The 14,118-nt window shown below is 45.5% G+C and overlaps 1 long non-coding RNA gene across 1 annotated transcript; it reads right to left on the bottom strand.

The window, feature by feature from the left end:
• Positions 1 to 589: 589 nt before the first annotated feature.
• Positions 590 to 13,819, bottom strand: LOC135403667 (uncharacterized). Its single transcript, XR_010425458.1, has 2 exons — positions 13,642 to 13,819; positions 590 to 940 (listed from the first exon to the last, which is right to left on the bottom strand). It is a non-coding gene; the product is annotated as an uncharacterized LOC135403667 (long non-coding RNA).
• Positions 13,820 to 14,118: the final 299 nt, after the last annotated feature.

A 14,118-nucleotide genomic window follows, 5' to 3' on the forward strand; every position in this document is an offset into this window, starting at 1 on the left:
GGCAGAATTTCTCCCTAATATCTCCTCTGCTCTCTGCCAGTTTGCAGCCAAGCCCCTTGTCCTGCTCTGTATGATCAAACCCCTTCCTTTTTGCTGTTCAAAAGCAACTTCAGGGTTATTTTGATGTTCTGTGATTCAACCTGAGGCAGGACCCTGAAATGCTGATATAATATAGGCAATGATTTCACACACAGTATCTGGCCCTGGACACTTCCAGGGAAAGCAAAGCTTCTCTGGGAATTCCATCCCAGGCCCTCGCCACCCTCACGGGAAGAATTTCTTCCCAATATCCAACCTTAAATTTCCTTTCTTTCAGTTTCTTTTTCAATTGGAGCAGTTCTACCCCTCTCTCTCCTGCCTGCTCGTGCAACACCCCCCTGCACCCAGGGACATATTGGCTGAGCCACCTCCAGGTGGACAAAAACCACTCGGATTTATTTCAGTCTCTGCCCCAGCATCACTAACACTTAAAAGAAAGGAAGAAAAGCAGCACCAAGGCCGAGCAGTCGCAGCTCTGAGCTCACCCAGGGGCTGCTGCAGCTTTAAGGTGTTTGGCACCGAGGCAGAGCAGAGGCTGCTGAGCCAAATCTCACACAGGCTCCTTTTATTTCTTTGCTACTCGCCGAGGGGGGAAGGAGAGCAACTGTGGCAGAAACAACGTGTGAGATGAACACAAAACAAACGCCTGAATTTCGACTTAAATTCCCCAAATTCGCAGAACTTCGCAGCAGAATGCAGGAAGGAGGACAGGCAGGGGTTGTGTCCCCTGCAGAGGGAAGGAGGGGCGCTGGGAGAGCAGCTCCAGCAGCAATTTTTGTGGGGAATCCACTTCCAGAAACGGGTGTCCAGAGTGAATCCATTGCCAGGGAGACTGGGAGTGTCCAACCAGCAGCAGATCAGGGAACAAACAGGCCAGTCTGCAGTGGGGAGAGCACAGACACTGCCAAGGGAACAGAGCACACAAATCCCCATTTGAGCCCCCAAAAGCTCTCAGATTACCTGAGTGTTACTGGCATTTACGTGCCCAATACATTGGAAATTCCAGCTGGGTTCCTGCACACCCCGTTGGTCCACGCTGGGGGGTCAAACACCACTTACAGATAATCGGTAATAAAACTTGATCAATAATTTATGGCATCAAATTGAATATAAACCATCCCATTTCATGAGCCCATTGCCTTTCCTCGGCCTGTTTAACTCACATGGGATGGATTTGGCTGGGACTAAATTACATCAGCCCCACCATGCAGTTGTTTAGGCTCCAAAAGACATTTAGGATCATTGAGTCTTGCTTATTTTTTCAAAAATCCTGGCAAGACAATGATATGAGAATAACTCACCTTACAGCGTAAAGCCTCATTAATTTTGTGTTCTGCCTGAAAATGACACAAACACTGGGGGCTTTATAATATATATAATTATATATATAATAATATATATATTTATTAATAATATATATAATTATATATATTATATATATAATTATATATAATATATATTATACATATAATATATAATTATATATAATATATATATTAATTATACAAATATATATAATTATATATAATATATAATATATAATATATATAAAATATATATAATTATATATTATAATTATATATATTTATTAATAATATATAATTATATATTATATATAATATATAATTATATATAATAATATATATTTATTAATAATATATAATTATACATAATATATATTATATATTATATATATAATTACATATAATAATATATATTTATTAATTATATATAATTATATATAATATATATAATTATATATATAATATATAATTTTTATATATATAAAATATATATAATATATATTATATATATAAAATATATATTATATATACAATGTGTATTTATATATTTATATTTATATCTTTATATATAACACATAATATATTATATAAAATACATAATGTCATCATCATGGTTAGGCTTCCCAAATCTTCCTTCCCAAATACATAATATAAAAATATATTATTTATATATAAATAATATGTATAATATCTAAAATACATATATATTTTACCAAACACAAAGAGATTTAAAAAAGAGACAGAAGTGACACTGTCTTGATGGCAGATCCACCTTTTCTTTTAGTTATCATTCTCAAAACCAGATTTTAAGATAAAAAGCTCTCAAGGTGTTCAAAGAGCCTGAGGAAGATATCGACGTCGTGTCAGAAAAGGGAAAAGTACCTTCTTTAATCTCTGAACCTGAGGATCATTACAAACTTGTCATCTTATTACAAACTCAAATCAATGATGGCTTGTTTTTTCTTTTTGCTTTTACAGCATAATCTGTGGAGAAGAAAAATTCTCCTGATTGCTTTGTCAATGCCTGAAAATCCCGAGACGGTGCCAGACAGGGCTTTTCATGGGAAGCAACTCCCTCCCTCCCCTCCAAAACCTTTCAGACCCACAGGTCTGAGAGTTAAATTCTTTGACTCCAGAATCCCTGGCTGGAAAGGAGGAGATTAAACAGCAACTCAGGAACAAAAGAGGTTTTTGGACTTGATCTAAATCAAGCAGGAATCTTTCTATGGATTTCCATGACAATCTGTGTATGTTCAGCTTTGAGGAGTCAGCTCTATCCTGTCCTTTCTGATCGACATGAGTAGGAAAATATCCTAAGTACTAAGGTGAAAAAACATTTCCCAATGTAGGAACATCCTTCAGTACAGATTTGGGTCAGGCCTTAACCTTCAGATCCTCAAAATGCAGCACTGTTGGTAAAAAAATCAATTAAAAGCAGCAAACCCCACAAAACTCCCAACCCCAACCAAACCTGGGACACCAAGACTTCCAGAAATCCCTGCATCCAAAGGGATTTCTGCTTATCAGGAATGTCACTTGGGAAAAAAATGTGGAGAAATCAGTCATAGGGATACCTATAGGCCAAAGAGAGATAATAAATAACTTAATGTCACTCTGAGGGTGCACAGACATTGATTTAAAAGATTAGGTCTTCCCTCAGGTAATATTCCAGCCCCTCATCTTCCTTTAATCCTGGGAAGATCCATGGGGACAAACCTGCTCTCCAGGTTGTCTCCTGGCAGGATCAGCTCTCACGAGAAGCTGTGCAGTTTGGAACAAAAGCTGATTTAATCTTCAATTTCTAATTGAAATATGAAAAAAATATCCAGCAAAAATCACCTGTTTGGCTTCTCTAGGTCAGATCCTACACTTAAAGAACAACAAAAAAGAGGAAAATCCACCAGTTTTCCCATCCTGATGCTGGGAAGGAGCACCAGTGACCTTCTGCAATGTTCCCATCACAGCACAATCCTGGTGTAGGAACCTCTCTTTATTTTATTGATAAAGAACAGTATAGGGTCCTTTATTATTAAAAAAAAAATAAATTAAAAATCAAACAAACCAAAATTAACCACACAAAAACTCAAACCAACCCCTCAAAGAGTCAGAACCCCGACTTGTTTCTAAAAATACCATGGAATCTTAGAATCATGGAATGGTTTGGGTTGGAAAGGACCTTAAAAGTCTTCCATTTCCACCCCCTGCCATGGGCAGGGACAACTTCCACCAGCCCAGGTTGCTCCAAGCCCCATCCAGCCTGGCCTTGGGCACTTCCAGGGATGGGAAGTTCCCAACTGAAAAATGGGCCCAGAAAAAGGTCTGTCCAGGAGGAATTTTGTCCTGAGACAAGAGCAGGAGGTTCTGCACAAGCCTGAAGGGTCTGTTCACTGGTCAGAAGAGCAGAACTGCCCCAAAGGGTGACCCAGCACATCCACAAAGCTGGAATTGCAATGGAGAGACCAGGAATGCATTCCAGGACTTTGGCAGATCCCCTGCCTTCTCTTCTCCAAGATCTCCTTTTCTCCCTGAGACACTCAAAGTGTAAGAAGTTTGCTGGCAAAGCTGCCTCTTCATATTCACTGAGACAACATAAGAAGGAAGGAACAGGAGGAATTTCAGGAGTGGAAGCCCAGATACTCCTTAGAGATGCCACCACCAGCACAAGGTTTTACTGGACACACAGCAAGTCCTTTTCCTTCCAGGAACACTGACACGGTCCAGGCAGGATTTTTTTCCTTTTCTTGATTTCTGCTCACTAAACATTGGAATAGTAGAAGAATTCCATGAGGGAAATTAGCAGCCAAATAAAGATAATGGCGAGAAATTAGCACCATGAAAGAGGATTAACTGTGCTGAGCTTAATAGGATCACCCATCCCCACACCAGGGAAACGTGGGCAGCAAATCCACTCCCTTCCTCCCCTCCCAAGGCAGCTGCTGGAGCTGCATCCAGCCATACCCTTGGCATCTCTTTAGAATAAATGTGGCCATTTGAGGCTTCTAGGAAATAATGACTTGTGCTAATTACTCTAATGAGGATTCTACTTTGCACTCTCTTGACTTTCTTTTCTCTTTAACATAAAAACACAGCGTTCGGAGACCTGAGTCTAATGAGTTCCATGGTGTCAGTCCAGTTTCTCTTGGAGCAACCTCCATAACCAACAACCCAAACACACTAATTAGGCCCCTCGTTGCCACTGTCTGCAGGAAAGCCAAGGACAGGAGGGATATTAACCTACCTCCTTTATTAGTGCAATCTTAGAGTGATCCCCACAGATTTCAACTGAATTACACTTGCAGAGGGTTGGGAAGGAAAAAAAATGCATTCAGAGTCCTCAGCTGAGGTTGAGGACAAATCAAATATTCTGAGGTTTGAGGCATCCCTGCCCCATGTAATTACAGCTTTGGTGAAGGTCGTTATATTGATCTGAACCAGGGGAGAACAGGAGGAGACATTCCCTGTCCCTCCCCCAAGAAAACTTGGAAGCAAAAACAGGAAAAAGCCCCCAAGTAGGAGGGGATTTCATTGGTCTCAAGAAAGGATTTTTCATCTTTTTTTTTTTTTTTTTTTAATTAGAGAAGAGAAACTTCCTGCTGTCTCCAAGAGTGTACTGAATTTCCAGAGGGATGGGGCAGGTAAGGGATAAATCAGCTTGGCAGAAGTCACAAAGTCCGGGAATCTGAGGCTCTTGAAGACATTCCTACCAATATTTATTTGCCTCCTCATGCTGGCCCCAAGTCAGCAGAGCAGATGAAGGGAAGGAGACAGCACAGGGTCTGATTATCATCTAAATTAACTCCAGTGATCTTTGGGGGGGATCAGGAGTTGATTTATCAGGTCTCAGACCCCCACAAGTAAATGCCATGTACAGAGGACAGCTCCAAGTTCAAAAATCACTCCTGTAAATTATTCCAGGCTGGGCTGCCAAACCCAAAATAAAGCCCTTAGATCAGCAACCCCTTCTGGAAACCTCACCCACCACCCCTGAGCTGTGGCAAAGGATATAAAATCAATAGGACAATGTCAGAGTCTTTGCACACGTTATGTCTGAACACTCCAGAAGAAATCCTGGGAGTCTCCTCATAGGATCATAATTTTTGCTATGGTTGTTTTTACAATACCAACATTTAGGAAAAGAAGTGACAAAGGGATTACACTCATTTCAGGACAGTTTGAAATATTACAGGGTCAGATAATTAGCAGGAAAGAACAGCAGGAATGTCAGGAATGGAAGCACAGAAGAGATGCCACCACCAGCAGAAGGTTTTGCTGGAGACACTTTCTCAGCAAGTGTCTATCCAAGTGTCTATCCAAGAGACTGGGGGCATCTTGGAAGTCAAACTGGTAGAGGACACACTAATTGCACTAATTAATAGTCAGGGGGTTGTTAGTGATGGTCTTGTCTCTATTTTTAAGTTCCCAGCTCCCAGGGGGAGGTGACAGAGCTCACCAGGCACCACCAGCCTTCATCTGCCCTCATTTTCCATGCACGACTCCTCCTGAAGTCCAGGAGAACACGGAGCAAACAACACATTCCTGCTGCAAAATCCAACAGTCCCAGCAGGAATTCCACAGGGAGATCAGAGCCTGGTGCTCAGCTGTCCTGGAGCTTCTGTATTCCAGGAATACAGAGGGGGTGTGAATAAAAGTGCAACAGAATTCAGGCCAAAGGGGAGAAAATCTCAGTTGATGTCTCTCTGATACAAACCCTGCTGGGTCAATAAGGGTTTTGCAACACAACAGGCAGGTGAAGCAGGGAATGTGAGGGGTGATCCCACAGCAGCTGCAGAGCTTGGTCAGTGTTGGCACCGAGAAGAAAACACCTGTTCAAGAGAGATGGATTTTGAACCTTCCTTTGACGAGGCAGATTAAACTCAGGACATCTCTGTCTGTCAAGAAATTGGGGGAAAACCCTTGGAATGGGAACATCCACCTTGTTTCCTTCTCTTCTGGGTCTCCACTGTTTAAAATCTCCCAGCTGATAATCCCCTCTCAGAAGATTTAGCTGGATTTCCATGGCAGAAGGGAGAGGGGAAGGGTGGGCAAGAAAGGAAAAGCCTTAAATTACCATCTATCAGCAGAGCAAGGGAAGCAAAGGCTGCTGCCTTCGGGGCAGGATTTGTTACAAATCCCTGCTGGGAGCAAGTGCATCCTCTGGGGATTGGCCATGAGAGATGGAGCCTCTCACCCCTCAGGAGCCCAGTTCAAATCCAGGTCACTGGTGGCTTTAAGCAGCAGCAGGGACAGGCTGGGAACAGATTTTCCCTCCTAATCTAAGAGCAAAGAGGGTTCTGCTCCCTCCTCATCGCTGCACTGGGAGCTCCCCCTCCTGTCCTGCTGCTGGGCACGTTCCTGGGATGTTTGCAGGATATTAACTCTGCTTCCCTGAAAAAGAACCCAGGTTCTCAGCACCGGTGCTGAACCACTGCTTAATTGTTTTTACAGTATTTCCATTGGCAAGAAAATTCCAGTTGCACTGGAACCTGCCATAAATGCTAAAACAAGGACAAAATAAAATCTATTCTCTCCAATGGATCAATTTTTCCATCAGTTCAGTGAATGGCTGTGCAAGTTTTTCGTGAAATCGTTCCAGTACATTTAATTTTTCCCTTTTTTTCTCCCCTTGCTACTTTCCAGAGAGTTCTGATTATTCACTATCATTTGGGGCAGGAGCTACTTCAAAATCCCAGTTTCCAATGGAACGGATATATCCTCAATTCAGCTGGGAGATGGAGATAAATTAAGGAGGAGGTTCACAAAAGAAGAAAGAAGAAAAAGCTCAGGGACATGTGTCTTACCCATATTCCAATGCAAGTATTTACTGCCACAGCTCAGATCCTTAAAAGGCTCTTCTCACTTCCAGAAATCTCAGAAACTCTTCCAGTCCCTGGATACTGGTGGTTCCTTTCTTCTCTAACAGGAACTTTTTCTCTGTTTTCATCCTTCAGGTTAAGAAAGGTTTCCCTGGGCCCCCTTCAGCTGAATTGTCCTTCAGTTGTCCAGAGTAAAAAAGACCCAAACCAAACCTCACAACAGCTCTGAGTCCCTCTTGCAGGGCTTCTGGGAAAGCTCCCCAAGCCCCTGCCTGTTCTGTGGAATTAAAAATCACAGGGACAGGGGCCTTGGAATCCCAGAGGATGGAGCAGCCCTTTCCTGTAAAAACTGCTCTCAAAGTCAGGCACAATCCTGGCGTGATTTGATGAACTGGAGATTTAATCTGCAGTCTGGAGCCCCTCCCCAGGTCAGGTGTATTTAAAGCAAAGAGGAGATGTCACACTGGCTTTTCCATGGATCAACCAGCTGTAGCTCCCTAAAGGAAGCCATCCCAGCGCTGCCGTGTCCCAGCTCTGCCCCCAGTGGTGACACAGGCACAGGCTGTGCTCCAGGCTCAAAGCTGAGCTCCCCTTCAAGGTTCCTGCAAAGACAGTTCAGCCACAGGAGGGTTTTTGGTTTCCTTTGCTCTTAGCACATGGTTGGTTACTGGGGATCCGTAGAATCATAGAATCCCAGAATCAGCTGGGTTGGAAGGGACCTCTGAGATCATCCAGTCCATCCCTTGATCCAACCCCGCCGTGGTTCCCAGCCCATGGCACTGATGCCACATCCAGTCTCAGCTTAAAAACCTCCAGGGATGGAGAATCCCCCCCTTCCCTGGGCAGCCCATTCCAATGGCTGAGCACCCTCTCTGCAAAGAAATTCTTCCTGATCTCCAACCTAACCCTCCCCTGGCACAGCTGCAGACCCAGCCCTCTTGTCTTGCTGATGGTTGCCTGGGAAAAGAGACCAACCCCCCCCGGCTCCCCCCTCCTGTCAGGGAGTTGCAGAGAGTGAGGAGGTCTCCCCTGAGCCTCCTCCTGTCCAGGCTGAGCCCCCCCAGCTCCCTCAGCCTCTCCTCCCAGCACTTGTGCTCCAGTCCCTTCCCCAGCCTTGTTGCCCTTCTCTGGCCCTGCTCCAGCCCCTCCATGTCCTTCCTGAGCTGAGGGCCCAGAACTGGACACAGCACTCCAGGGGTGGCCTCACCAGTGCTGAGTCCAGGGGCAGAATCACTTCCCTGGCCCTGTTGGCCACCCTGTTCCTGAGCCAGGCCAGGATCCATTGGCCTTCTTGTCCCCCTGGGCACACTCTGGCTCCTGTTCAGCTCCCTGTCCATCCCCACTCCCAGCTCCCTTCCTGCCTGGCTGCTCTCCAGCCCCTCTGGCCCAGCCCGTGGGGCTGCCGGGGGTTGTTGTGGCCAAAGGGCAGGACCCGGCCCTTGGCCTGGTTGAACCTCATCCCCTTGGAATCAGCCCATGGATCCAGCCTGGCCAGGTCCCTCTGCAGAGCCCTCCTGCCTTCCAGCTGATCCACACTCCCCCCCAGCTTAGTGTCATCCCTCTGAGAACTCCAGAACCTGGTCCAGTGGAAGGTGTCCCTGCCTGTGGCACAGGGATTGGAGCTGGATGATCTTCAAGGTCTCTTCCAGCACAAACCATTCCATGATTCCATGATTTTATGACTGTGATTTCTATACAGACCCTCCCAATGCTCAGTTCCACCGGGTGCCATTACCTGGGAATCCAGCAATGGGTGGAAGGGTGGATTCTTCAATGACAGCCTGACAAATCATAACTAACCAGCTTTTTTAAACTGGATTTCCTTCCCAAAGCAGAGAGAAGGATAAAATAGGAATTGCTTTATTTTGACAAGTGTTGGGTAAAGCTTACCATGCTTCAAACCTGTCAGTGCTCTCTCATATCCTAGAGGTTAAAAAAACCCACACAGAACTAAGAAAAAAACCCAAATATTCACAAAAATACATGTGTTCCATGCACTGATTAAACACTATTTATCAGTATAACCTGATACACAAAGGCTGGAGGTAGAAAATCTCCATTGTATTTTTGCTTTTCAGTGTGATCCCCCAAATTTGGCTGCCTCCCTTTTCATGTGTCAGTCAGGTGCACCAGGAAAGAAAAGATGAAAGCACAAAGGTTCCACTGAATGACCCTCAGCAGGAGGAAAATCCTGCCTGCAATAACCCCTCCCAAAGCCCATATTGCCAACCAGCAGCTCCTGCTTGTGTGCCCTCTGCCAACCCTTTATCTTGAACAAACCACGTGGAACCTCTCAGAAACAGCTGGAAAACTGGATAAATCCTTCCAGGGCAGGTGATAAATAGGAGAAATGCAGGAGTGAAGAAATAACCTGGGATTTTTCCTAATGAGGAACACGAATTACCAACACACACTGGCTGGGGGGTCTCCACAGCTCTGAGCCAGAGCACATCCTATTCACTGGAGAAATCCAATCAGCCTGACTTCCAGCTGCAGGAAGATGCTTTAATTCTCTTTTTTGGGCCTTTCTATGCTGGAAAAACTCCTTGCAGGAATGCAATTATACAGGAAAATATGTTTTCACTGGTTTACTTCACACTCCTTCCCTGCCCTCCCTTCCTTGTGTGTGTTCTCTCAGCAGAAGTGTTTCCAACACAATTTTTCCAGTGTATGTTCCACATTATAAAAGGAGGAATTACCAAACACCTTGTAGGAAACAGCCCCCAGGGAGTATTCATTGCAGGTTCTCATTAGAGCTGGCTTCAACTTCTGTTTTCATTTTGGTTGAAAATCATTTTTCAGTTAAAAAAAGCCACCCCAGTGCAATGGATCAAACGGAGTTTGAAACACTCAGAGCATCACATTCCTCACACACTGACACAAAGAGAAAGACAACCCACAGGAGAAAAGGGAGAGGGGCAAAGAAAGGAGAAACCACAGAGCAACCAGGATTAGCCAAGATCTAATCAAGGGAAAGGCCAGCACCCAGGAAATCAGATTTATTCCCAGCATGTTCATCCCTTCAGCCAGAGGCAAACAGGCCCACGGGTGGGACACCAATGCCAGGGGCTGTTTAGAGCCAGCACAACAAAAAGCATTTTCCTGCTCTACATTTTGAAGACATCCCACCTGTGCAACTGAAGTTTCCAAGCACAGGGGGCTGTAAAAACGTCATTAACTGTGGGTATTGCCCTCCCACCAGCACAGCTCTCAGGGATGACAGGCACAGCACACTTTTATCCTGTTTTCAGACCCTGAGCTGGGGAGGGGATTTAGGCATAAGGACATAAGGAGCTGGAGGGGATTTAGGCCAGCCTAGGGCTGGGTGGGCAGGTGGGAAATTCAGATCTGAACTCTTCACAAGCATAACAATGAAGAGTCTGTGAGCTGGGCCCTGATCCCCAGCTCTGGATGCTCCCCTGGCACAGCAGCACTGTCTCCTCTCTGTACTGGAGCTGCTCTCATGGGGTCAGGGATGTTCTGAGCAGACATGGATATTTTATCACAGCCACTCCTTTGCTTCCCACAGGGCAGGGCAGTGATTTAACACTGATTTTACAGTCCTAAACTGGAACATCTGCCCTGCCCTGCCCCCTCCAAAGCCAGGGGAACAGGATGAATGTCCCCAAAGCACAGGTCAGGAGAGTTAAGTTCCACCTGTGCTGCCTGATATTCCTGAGATATTCCTGACTGCTGTGATAGCAAAGAAATCAGTCTGCAGGGGAAATCCCAGATAAGGGCCCACTTTCCCACAGGCACAGCTGAGGAGTGAATTCCTGGACATCCAAAATCCTTGACCTGAGATCCCCCAGGAAGATTGCAGGGTACCTACAGAACGATCCACATCCCGGGCCTGCTCTCTACCCACTGAACACCCTTTTCTACTGCAGAACTCCCAATGGCTTCTAGAACATCAGCTACCTACATTTTGTGTCTCTTTTGGAAGCCATGCATTAATTCCCATGCTATTTGCACTATTTCCTATGACAGAGAGAATTCCTAATGATAGGCAAGTTTTGTTGGAGCCAGTAGCTCATTTAGGCCTGGCTTTCCTTAGCAAACCAGGGCTCTTCATCTGTCCTTTTAAGTTATCCTCAAAAGACTTTATTTCAACACTGCAGATGAAGACACAGCCTTTTCAAGTAACTGCTTTATCCTCCTTGGGAGGCAATTAAAGAGTGCGAGAAATTACCACCTTGTGTTTCTATTCTTGTCATGGCTGGATAATTGGGTTGTTTTAAGAGAGGGAAAACGAGTCAGACATTGCCACTGCCTTCAACACTGCAAACCCTTCCAGATTATCAGAGCAAAAGCAGTTCTGTCAAAGGGAAGGACAACCTCTCTGACAGGTCCCCTGAGTCACCTGCAGGCAGGTGCACTCTCAGCAGCCACTCCCTGTCAGGGATGGGACTGTTTGGATCCTCAGAAAGGTGTGGAATTCTCTCAGCAGGCGCTGAGGCTCCAGCCATCACCTCCCCATCTTCTCCTGTTCTAGGACACACAGGGAAGTCTTTGGAAGATCCAGGTGAGCTCTTTCTGCCCTTGTTACATCAATGCTGGTGAGGCCACCCCTGGAGTGCTGTGTCCAGTTCTGGGCCCTCAGCTCAGGAAGGACATGGAGGGGCTGGAGCAGGGCCAGAGAAGGGCAACAAGGCTGGGGAAGGGACTGGAGCACAAGTGCTGGGAGGAGAGGCTGAGGGAGCTGGGGCTGTTCAGCCTGGACAGGAGGAGGCTCAGGGGAGACCTCCTCACTCTCTGCAACTCCCTGACAGGAGGGGGGAGCCAGGGGGGGTTGGTCTCTTTTCCCAGGCAACCATCAGCAAGACAAGAGGGCTGGGTCTGCAGCTGGGCCAGGGGAGGGTTAGGTTGGAGATTGGGAAGAATTTCTTTGCAGAGGGGGTGCTCAGCCATTGGAATGGGCTGCCCAGGGAAGGGGTGGATTCTCCATCCCTGGAGGTTTTTAAGGTGAGACTGGATGTGGCATCAGTGCCATGGGCTGGGAACCACGGCGGGGTTGGATCAAGGGTTGGACTGGATGATCTGGGAGGTCCCTTCCAACCCAGCTGATTCTGTGATTCTGTGATTCTGTGATTCTCTGATTCTCTGAATGTGCTCTTTACCTGCAGAGCCACCCGGGCCTCACCAGGAGGCTGAGGGACCCAAAAAAACCCTGCAGATCACGCTGAATCATAAATCTCAAATTGGCAAACCTTTCCCATTTCACAGACTATTCTGGGTTGGAAGGGACCCACGAGGACCATGGAGTCCAACTCTTGTCCCCTCCAGGGATGGACCCCACAGCCTGGTTGTTACTGGCACCACGTTCTGACCACCTGAGCTGATGCAGCTTTTCTTCCAGCAGCTGAAGCCAAGATTATTTTGCAGTGCAGGTGTTGGTGAGACAAATAAAACCTCTCTATGTTAAGGCACATTTGGGGAGGACAGGTGGAAAAAATGAGCAGCATGTGCTCCCCAGGTCCTGTCAGAACTTTTTAGCTGCCCACAAACAAAGAGAAGCTGCAATACCTGGGATGCTTTTCTTGTACTCACCAAGTAGATCAATACTTACCTTTTTTTTCAGAGTTGTGCTTCTAATTTTCCCTTCCCTCAAGGATATTTTTATTGCCTCTTGGAAGCAAGGTGGATTGCTTGGATTCCACCTTAGTTTAATGAGTTGCTGTTGTCTTACCTGAGTCACAGCCACTGACCATAAAGCACTTGAATTATTGGAAATGGAGGTGAAATCTTTTGGCACTGAAGGCTTAAACTGACGTGTTTTACATCTGAATTGACTGAGAACATTTCCATCTCAGCCTGTGCTCAGGATTTCTTAGTCATGAGATCAAGTTCACTTAGGAAATACAATTCAGCCAAAAAAAGAGTTCTGTGCTTAATTCGAGGATGCTGAAAAAGCAGTATTATTTACAAGCTGGCATTCATGTGTTTTAAATCAAATACACAGAGATTATGTCTTTGCATGGTTTACATGCTCTGTGTTTGTATCTGGCTAGTAAAAACTGGGCCTTCAGTCTATTTAAAAAAAAAGAAAAGGATTCAAAATGCTCTGCAAAAGGAGCTGCTGTAATAGAATGAAGCTTTATCCTGTCTCTGTAAAGAAATATTTTCTGCAGCAGGGATTTACGGGTTGGGTCTCCTGCGTTGCACTTTGGCAGCAGTTCCCTCTGGATATGTTTGTCCCCTGATCTGGACCCTGCACCAGAGGAGCCTTTGTGGAAGTTAAAGAGCATCTGCTGTGTTGCAGATTTTAATTTTGGTTTCAAAACCTGCCTTTCTGAGCTTTTGGTGCATTTCTCCTCCAGCTGGGGAGGGCAGGGATGGAGCACCTTGGTGGGCACCTGATGCCCAGGCTCTGAGCCCAGGCTCTGATGCCCAGGCCTTCCCATTGACTCCTGGGGACTGAGTTTCCCAAGTTTCAGTAAATATGCCCAGATAAGGGAAGGGTTAAAAGGAAAATGATACCTTACCAATTCCAGGAGGTGCCTGTTCCCCTTCCCAGCCCGTCCCAGAGGCAGGGAAGGCTGTTCTCTGTGTCCCAAGCAGCTCTGCAGGCTCTGGCAGCAGCAATTAGAACGTGCCCCACATTAGCTGGTTGTCAATACTGTAACTCCTTTAGCTGTTGCTCTTTAACTACAGGCTGGGAATCAACTTCTGGAAAGACAAATCCATACAATCACTAAAATTGATCAGGAGTGGACGAGGGAATTACAGAAAGTTTCTGAGCTGGATGTATCCACGCCTAAACTTGAAGGCTTTGAAATTCAATTACAGAAACTAAAATAAATGACCATAATGTTTTCTATTATCAGATACATACAAATCATTTTCCCTTCCTTCCCCTGCCCCAATAAAACAAATTTCAATTACTTTTTCATAATCAACAAGCTTGACCTTCTATCAGAGTCCTTCAAGAGTGCCCAACTTTGAAAGTTAAATCATAGATC

Source organism: Pseudopipra pipra, chromosome 28, assembly GCF_036250125.1.
Source record: "Pseudopipra pipra isolate bDixPip1 chromosome 28, bDixPip1.hap1, whole genome shotgun sequence".
In the NCBI taxonomy this organism is placed as follows: Eukaryota; Metazoa; Chordata; class Aves; order Passeriformes; family Pipridae; genus Pseudopipra; species Pseudopipra pipra.